Source organism: Hippopotamus amphibius, chromosome X, assembly GCF_030028045.1.
Source record: "Hippopotamus amphibius kiboko isolate mHipAmp2 chromosome X, mHipAmp2.hap2, whole genome shotgun sequence".
Lineage (NCBI taxonomy): Eukaryota > Metazoa > Chordata > Mammalia > Artiodactyla > Hippopotamidae > Hippopotamus > Hippopotamus amphibius.
Window position 1 is genome coordinate 93,123,883 of NC_080203.1, and position 9,568 is coordinate 93,133,450.

Consider the following 9,568-nt stretch of genomic DNA (forward strand, 5'->3'; position numbering starts at 1 on the left):
TGACATCCCATTGACCATAAAAATTTGGACACATGCATTTACCTCCACTCCTTTGGCAAGCTCACTAAAATGACAGTAATTTGGGTACAGATGATGATAACAATATAATTTTTGAAGCTGGAAAATAGAAATACAAGTAAAACTGCCTTAGCAGACCTGAGGAAATTGAATCCAAAGTGGGGAAAGTTGATAAGCTACACAATTTAAAACAAAGAACCTCCAAAGGCTCAGCCATTGGTTGTACCAGTACTTCTGTAAGTGAGGGTGAACATGAGGCTGGAAAGAAGAATATTGCTTGAAATTTTTAGCAAGCAGTTAGATTCCAAGATCCCTCTATAACTTCACATAGTTGAGTGATTGTCTCTGCCCTCCTCCCCACCAAAAGATGTGAGGTTTATTCTCTGGAGAAGAGTAAAACAGAGGTTCTCTGGACTGGGGAAACATTGAGCACAGTTGAGGCAGAGGTAATATATGGAAAACAAAAATTAAAAATTTTACATATTGATTGTTGAGACTCCTAACCCTTTATCCCACTTGGTTCTCAGAATGCTGGCAGTCAGACTTACAACCGCCAGGCAGGGTATTGGAATATTATCCTTTGGGAATATGAGAAATCCAAGAAATGACTTAAAGATTCTTGCATAAGGGGTTGTCCAATGAAATGACTCAGCTAGATCATCTTGCAGTGAAGCCCCTTGTGGTAGCCAGACCCTAAGGTAATCTACAATAAGTCCCACCTCCTGATATCCATGCCTCTGCATAATTCTCTTCTCTTGAATGCTGTTGGACCTGTGACTTGCTTCTAACCAACAGAATATGGCAAAGGTGATAGGATTCATTCCCATCATTAAGTTATGCTACATAAGTTTCTGCTGAGCTAGGGTCTCTTCTTCTGGGCTAGATGAAGTAAGAGGTCATTCTGGGTAAGCCCACATGACAAAGGATTGCCAGTAGCCTTAAGGAACTGTGAGTAGCCTCTAGGACCTAAGGGTGACCCTCAGTCAACAGCTAGCAATAAGCTAGGGCCCTCAGTTGTATGGTCACAAGGAAATAAATTCTGCCAAAAGCCTGAATGAGCCTAAAAGCAAATTCTTCCTGAGTCAAATCTTTAGATGAGAATGCATCCTGACTAACACCTTGATTCAGCCTGTGACACCCTGAACAGAAGACCCAGTTATGCCAGGCTCCTGATGCATAGAAACTGTGAGATAATCAATGTGTCTTATTTTAAGCCACAAAGTTTGTGATAATTTGTTACACAGCAATAGAAAACTAACACACTCATAGTCTACAAGTCTCAACTAAGCACCATGATCTTCTAATCACCTACTCATAAATATGAGCAGAAAGCCAAGGATGATGAGGTACCTGAGGAAAGCCTCTAATATCAAGGATAGAGATCTAAACAAACAAATAAGCCAAAAACTTAAAAGCAATAGAGAGGAAAAAAATAACCATTTTTATCCTCAAAGAGATTCAAGAAGCTATTGCACCCACCAACCAAGAATGGGATGATATACAAAGTGGAGAAAAGGATACTCAGAGAACAAAAAATTACTCTTAAAAACTCCTGATCTTGAATTTCTTATTAGAGAGTGTTGTTTAATAAGGAATTTGTCTGATCTCTAACCCAGGTTCCTGGGATGGAGTTTCTAAACCCTTTGGATTTCTTGAGTAATAGGAGTGTCTTCGTTATTCATGGTAGACCTCTGGGACTCTGCCTGAATTTATGCTAATGAAGTGACTGATGGTGGGCCCCTAGATAGTTTTAGGATGGGAGCTGACCATGCTGGAATGACCAACCACATGATTAGAGAGGTAGGGCTTTGAGTCAAATTATATAAGGCCACCTTGATATCTGGGGAGGGAACAGGGAGCTGGAGATTGAGTCCAATAACTCAATCAAACATGTCTACATAATGAAACCACAATAAAAACTCTGGACACCAAAGTTCAGGTGAGCTTCCTGGTTGGTGAATACATTGATATGCCAGGAAATTGATGCATCCTGATCCCATGGAGTCAGGGGAGGGAGGGTATGGAAGCTCCACTTTGGGGACCCTTCCAGACCTCAACCTATGGGTCTCCTCATTTGACTAGTACTGATTTGTATCCTTTATAATAAAAATGTAATTGTAAGCATAGCACTTTCCTGAGTTCTGTGAGCTGTTCTAGGGAATTACCAAATCTGAGGGGGTACTGGGAACCCATAAGTTTGTAGTCACTTGGTCAGAAATGTGAGTCACCTGGGGACCCCTGAATTTGTGGCTGGCATATGAAAGGAGGGCAATCTTGTTGAGAACTGTGCACCTAACCAGTGAAGTCTGTGCTAACTCCAGGTAGTTAGTGTCAGAATTGCATTGTAGTATTGCAGAAGGGTTGGAAGATAAAACTGAGGAAATCTCCCAGAAGTAGAGCAAACAGATACAGAGAAACAGAAAATAAAATGTAAGCAAACCACAGGATCAGCCTAGGAAGTCTAACATAAGAATAATATGACTTCCAGAAAAAGAAGTCAGAAAACTTGGAGAGAAAAATACGAAATAAATAATTCAAGAAAATGTATCAAAATTAAAAGACAGTTTTAAAATTTAAAGGGCCCACAAAGTGCCCAGCACAATGGAAATAAGTAGACAAGCACTAGGGTATATCAGTGTGACACTGAACATTAAAGGCAAAACAAAGAACCTAACAACTTCCAGAGAAGAAAAAAATTAAAGGTCACTTATAAGAGATCAGATATAAGAATGGCTTTAGATTTCTCAAAAGTTAGGAGCTAGAAGGCAATGAAGCAATGTCTTCAAAATTATTAGGGATATTGCAGGATGAGCACGGTGCCACAGATTTAGAGAGCAAATAAGTCATGTTGGAGAAATTCTAAAGGATGTCTCCCAGAAGATGAAATTGGTAGAAGAGCCAATGTTCTCAGTGCTTTCAATCTTCACATATTTGGAGAAGATTTATTCAGTTGGAGAACAGGTTATAGATGAAGTATTGTTAAGTATATAGAAAATTAAGAAATTGAATAAACAAGACAATTATCAGCTCCATCAAAAACAAACAGATGTGCAAGAAAGGAAAGGTAATCATAGCATGCTTCATAACTCTACTGTGACTAGAATTTCCATAGTAATAATAATGTAAACACTGAATATGGATATAATCAAATTATGATGTAACTATATCGGGAGAGTGGTGAAATGGAAAGTTTGTGTTTGTGTGTGCATGGGAGCTGATAGTGATAATGAGCTAAACTCTCCTTTTCCATAGAATGCTTTAATCTGAAAATTATTAGCTTTAAAAGTATGTTATTTGGCTAAAGGAGTTTAAAGTAATTGCCTTTGGTGAGTAGATAATGGGGGGAGGGGGCACTGACAGCTATGATAAATAACTACTTGTTTCTTTAAACTACATATAAAGTAAAAATTTCAGAAAATAAGAAATAATTTTAAAAGAAAATTCAGATCAGATCATGTCACCAAATTGCTTAAAACTCCTAGTAGTTTACCATTGCAATTAGAACAAAATCCTAACTCTTCCCCATGACATATATGGCTCATTATGATCTGAATCATGCCTAATTATCTTACTTCATCTCATACCATCCCCCTGCCCCACCAATATCTAGACTGCAGCCCCTCTGGTCTACTTTCTCTTCCTCAAACACAACAAGCTTATTCCCATCTCAGAGCCTTTGTGCTTGCTGTTCCCTCTGCTGGGAATCACTCTCCCAGATCTTTGCATGGCTAGATCCTTCTTTTCATGCAGGACTCAGCTGAAAGCTGCCCCTTTAGAGATGCCTTCCACAATCAGACAAACCTCAGTTGAGGGACAGTCTAAAAGTCAACCGACCTGGACTCTTCAGAAATGTCAATGTCATGAAAGACATAAAAGCTGGGACTAGTCTGCAATAAAGGAGACTAAAGAGACAAGAACAATTACATGCAATTTATGATTTGACTCTTTATTTCTATTTTTAAAAAGCGATACAGAGCATTATTTGGACAATTGGAGAAATTTTAATATATATTGTATATTAGATAATATTAATGAGTGTTAAACTTCCTGAGTTTATGGTAATTATGGTAATGATATTGTGTATGTACAAGAATGTTTTTGTTCTTATGAGATTTATGCTGAAATGCTTATGGGTGGAGTGTCATCTAGTCTGCAACTAATTTTCAAATGATTCAAAGCAGGGAGAGAGAGAAAGTTGATAGTTTCTAGATATCAAGTAAATGTGGCTAAATGTTAACAACTGGTGGATATTAATGAAGAATATATGTGTTCACTGTTTTATTTGTGCAATTTTTCTGTAGAATTGAAAATTTGCCAAATCAAAAGTTGGTGCAAAAAATCTTGAACTTTATTTAGTAGGTTTGTTAATAGTAGTATTGGTGAGGTAATTCCAAACTGTTGACATTTTGTATATGTTGTAGGATTAGGCAAATGAGTAAAAATATTGACCAAAGTAGCCCTTTAGCACTTTCTATCACACCATCCTGTTTTTTCTTCTTCACATTTATCATCTCTAAAACATTTATTTTGTTTGTGTATTTGCTTGTCTGTTTAATGTCAGTCCCTACCCTATAAATGCTAATTGAGCAGAGATGGTATCTGTCTAATTGTGAGTTCCCAGAATTCAAACAAGTGCCTACCTAGCACGTAATAGATGTTCAATAATTACTTGTAGAATGAAGGAAGGAAGGAAGCAATCCCCAAAACCCTTGGGTAGAAACAATGGTCAGGCAGCTGCAATTTTGCCCCTAGGGCCAAGTTAATGCTCTGAGGCCCAGTTGGGAAAGGGTCTTGTTATTTCAGAGACCAGTGAAGTTGAGAGAGGAAAAGGAGAGGGAACTCAGCCTTGTTCTGGCATTTGGAATGTGGTTAAAGGGAATAAAACCTACCTGAAATGGCAGTGACCCCAAAGGCTAGAACTAGAGGATAGGGACTTAAAACTAAAGGGTGAATGATGACGGGGAGGTCCTGGAAATGACTTTTGAATGTTTTAATCTCCATCGAAGACAACTGAGTTTTGTGACACCTTGTCCTTGCAAGACACTTCAATTGTGTGAAGACTCTTCCCTGAAATTCCCTCTTCCCACAGAGCCAATGAATTGTGCATTTCGAACTAACTTTCAGTAATAGAAGAGAACTACAGGGGAACAGAAAACAAGGCACCTAAGAACACAGTAGGTAATTCTTTAGAGGAAAGGAAAGCTCCCTTATTCTGCAAGTATTCTCATCACAGCAGTTCTGCCTACCAATGTCTCTCCTCTCTCTCTCTCTCTCTCTCTTTCAGGATCTTAGTTCCCCGACCAGGGATTGAACCCCTGGGATCACAGCAGTGAAAGCACCACACTCTAACCACTGGACCGCCAGGGAACTCCCCAACCTCTCTTTTTCTTAATTTCCTTTCTCTACCTGTTTTTCCTTATTCCATCATGCCTCCCCATCAGGTTGGTGCCTGAAAGAAGTGTCTGTGGAGAGTTGTGGGGTAATAAAATAATTTTGTGCAGGGACAATCCTTATTAGAAGAATCTTTTTTCATTTTTGGATAAAGACACACACATGTACATTCAAATATTGAGAATGAGTAACGCAGTTGTCTGTCTGCCTCCACTATTGACATCACACATGAGGATTCTAAGACAGAATCTTTTCCAGTCTTTCTAAACACCATCACCTCAGGAATACTATCAGCTCTATGCTCTCCCTCACCCCCAGCCTACCCTCCCACACACCTGTGACCTGTCACACCAAATTCTACCACTAATTTCTTTATGGCATTAATCTGTTTTCTCTTATAGCTCCAAGCTCAGTTTAGATCCTTGGCAGTTCTTGACTGGATGGCTGTTTCTCATCAGTTTTCCCCATATCTAAACCATAGTAAGTCAAAGATTCTGCAAAGATCCATTTTTCTTATCTTCCTTCAAATTGTCCTCCATCTCTAAATATGCTTTCAGTTCCACAACCATCCCACTCCTGCCCGCCTAAGAAGACTTTTCTCTCATCTCCTCCATTCTGCTGGCCATCCATCATCAGTTAGAATTTTAAATTAGGAATTCTACTAGCATGTTGAGTTCATTTAAGCCAAATGACCCATTAGGACTGAATCCAAATGTATAGGCAGGTGGTTAAGCAGGTCAAACCAGCAGCCCTGGCAATGCAGACCTGAAACTAGAGGTTGCAACAAAAATCAAGAAAGAATCATAATTTGACAAATGACCCCAAGTTAACTGGATACCAGCTCAAGGGGAACAAAGTAGATTTGTACGTGCTTCCAAAACCAAGTACACTGTCAAGGATAATTTTTCTTATTAGTTAGTTTTACCATTTTACCATGTCACCCCTATACTCAATATTCATTGGCTCCCAATTACCTTTAAAATCAAATCTTCACACCCTTCAGCTTGGCATTCAATGCATTTTACATCTTTCCATCTTCCTACGCTTACTGGGCTCTAACCTCATCTCTCATCAATCCTTGGTCTGGTTCCCCTACCTCAACCAGCCTGGGATATTCTCACCACCAGGTTTCAATTCTTGATCCTCTCCTTTCCACTTGCTTCTTACTTATTCATATTAACTGTATCATTCAAGACCCACTTCAAGTATGCTCCCTTCCAAGAAGATTTCTCTGAATCACTCACAGTGTCACTGATATTTTACGCTAGAAAAGACTTTAAAGCTAGCTGATCAAGTTCAACTTTATTCCCCCACCCCCATTTTTCAGATGAGAAAACTTGAGGCCCAAAGATATTAAATGATTTGCATAAGTTCATGATGTGAGTTTAGTTGTAGAAACTTAATCTGAAACCAGAGTTCCTGACTACCTTTGCAATTTCCTTTCCACGCTGTCACACTTTGTTCCCACTGTCACACCCCCCACACACAATACAAAGCATGGTGTCATAATCTAAACTAATATCTGTGTTTGGATTGTTTTTCACCTGTATTTGTCTTATCTCAACCACCAAGTTCTAAACTTCTGCCCCATCTTCTCCTTCTCCATGGCACCTAAAAGGGCTGTATACACATCAGACTGGCAGTAAATGCATCTTAACTGTGGAGTGCTTCACTTCAAGAAAATATAAAAAGAGAACCAATAAAACAAGTACACTCTGGGTGGACTATCATATTATATACATATTCAAAAATGTTCCTCTAAACAGGGACCTCCTATAGTGAGCTTGGTTACAGATCATTAACTACCACTGAGAAACCTCAGGGTAAAAATGTAAGAAGCACTGCTCCTCTTACAGGCTCAAGAAATAGAAGTGCATTTAGGCATGCTTCCCACTTTGCAATGGATAGAATTTACACAGCCCCTGTCTCACAACCCTTAACTCAGCATTACGCTCAGGGAGTTAAGTGACACAAGTTCTAAGTATCTGTTCCATCACTAATTATCTGTGACCTAAGACATATCACTTAGTCTCAAGGGAGCTATGTTTTCTCATCTGTAAAATGTTAGGGTGTGGTGGTGTGCAATGGAAGTCCAGACTCACTTTGCCTCACACATTTTTTGTGAGGCTCAAGAGAGATAATATATGTGAATGTACTTTAAAAAGCAAAGGCATTATATGAATACAAGGTATTAATTTTTAAACTCCCAATCCTGGATCAATTAAATCCTAGGAGACTAGAGCAAGTGAAGGATAACGGGTTTGCATGTTAATCCCATCAAAATTAATTGTCTGAATCCTCTACATTCCTCGGTAAATGCTGTTCTTCATCCCATCTCTTTATTTTATTCAGTAGAGTATTATAAAGGTTGCTATTTTGGCTTTGCACATTGCCAAGGTGGCAGAAGTGGGGGAGGTTGGCAGCTGTTAAGACTCAGGAGAGGCACCTATTTCTTCCCTAAATTGCTCTAAAAGGGAGGGTTTAGGAAAATTGAAGCTATTGGTCAAGGAAAAAGGGGCTTGCACGTTAGCTCTGCAGTGTCACAGTCTCATTCAAAAGTGAAAAGAAAATGAAAAAAAGGAGGAATAGCACTTTAATTTTGCCACATTTCTCGGGCTTTCTCTCATTTGCTTCTCCAGAACTCCTAACACGCCTGAAATCAAGGATCTCTGTTCTGACTTAGATGAACTTTATTTTGGGTGGAATCAGGATAAATGCTAGTGGTGGGTGTGAGATAGCACATTGCATACTCAAAGATATGAGCCCACTGTACTGATCTATCCTTCATCCAGCCCAAGTGGGTAACATATATAACATGACAAAAAGTCCCAGGTTAGGGACCATGTGTGCCCTGGGACATCCAGAACCACGTCCATTCATGCCTCCATGGAGATGGTCATCACTCTTACTTTTATGTAGCTCTTGGCCCTATGTCAGTATTGTTCAACTAGAAAAAGAGCCTCTTAGGAGATCATCAATCATCTGAAATATCAAATACTGTTTAAAAGTAATGCAGAAAGAAAAGACACCCTAACCAGTAACCTGCAATGAATCATCCATTTAGCAGACATTTCCTGAATCCCTACTATGGCCTCAGCCCTGAATTAGGTTTTGAAGAAAATACGCAAGCATCCAAGTAAAGCTTTCTCTGTTAAGAGACCAGTAGACTATGGAGGAGAGGAAGGTATGGATAAGATATGGCAAAAGTGTCTCCATAAGTCAGGCACCAATCAATGTATTCTAACCATCTTCCCCCTTCTCCCTCCTCCTCCATGCCATGGTCCCATGCAAAGCATTGTATTAGACACTGGTCTGAGAAGAGACTAAAAAGCAAAACAAAACCTTGTTGTAACATAAGGCAATAAGGCAGCTTGTGATGTGCTGAGAATTTTTTAATTAAATTAATCATATTACAATCTAGCCAGTATATCTTTAGTAACGCACCCTAATGGAGAAAAAGCCACACACAAACAACTATTTTAATATTCACCCTAAAACTGACCTTGCAGCAAGAGTTTACAGTGTATATTTTGGACTCCTTGTGATTAAGTATAGAATTATAGACAAGAGTATCAATGAACATATATAAAGCAATAGCTCCAAGTTGTCCCCTGGTGGTATCCTGCTTGATGACACCAGGTCTATACCAAACCCCACCCCATCACTCTCTAACCCAAGAAGCCATTCTACCCAGTGACTCCTCTACCTTCAGCCCTTCTAACTAATATACCAGAGCTTAGTGAAAATAAGATTTAAATGTGAGATAATGGCCCCTTCTAAGGACAGAGATTTCACCAAAGTCTTAAAGCCTGAGAAGTGAGCTCCAAGCATAGGCTTACTGGATGGTCAGATCTGGCATTGGTATGTTTCAGTCCTGAACCCTTAGGATTAAAAGCAGATTGGCTGCTTGAGTGAGGGATAGAAGAGAGGAGAAAAACCCCAAAAAGGATGAAGAGGATGAGCTCTTCATGTGGGTTTACTGGAAGGAGGCCTGCCATCGGTGAAGAGCTTGATAGACAGGGTTCACCTCCCCTGGACTTCCCCAGCACCAGAGGTTAGGGATGGTCCCCACACTAGCTTAGTAGCTGCAAACCAGTGTAACCCTTCTCCAGAAGAGTGGGCTTAGGCTGAGATGCTGCAGTGGGAATCTGGGAAATGC

At 39.6% G+C, this 9,568-nt stretch overlaps 1 protein-coding gene across 1 annotated transcript in view; it reads left to right on the forward strand.

Annotated features, from left to right (window-relative positions):
* SHROOM4 (shroom family member 4) overlaps positions 1-5,402 on the forward strand; it is a 395,362-nt gene extending 389,960 nt beyond the window's left edge. Inside the window, exon 10 of the transcript XR_009050305.1 lies at positions 5,303-5,402. The gene's annotated coding sequence lies outside the window, so the exon portion shown is untranslated. The remainder of the gene's footprint in view (positions 1-5,302) is intronic.
* Positions 5,403-9,568: the final 4,166 nt, after the last annotated feature.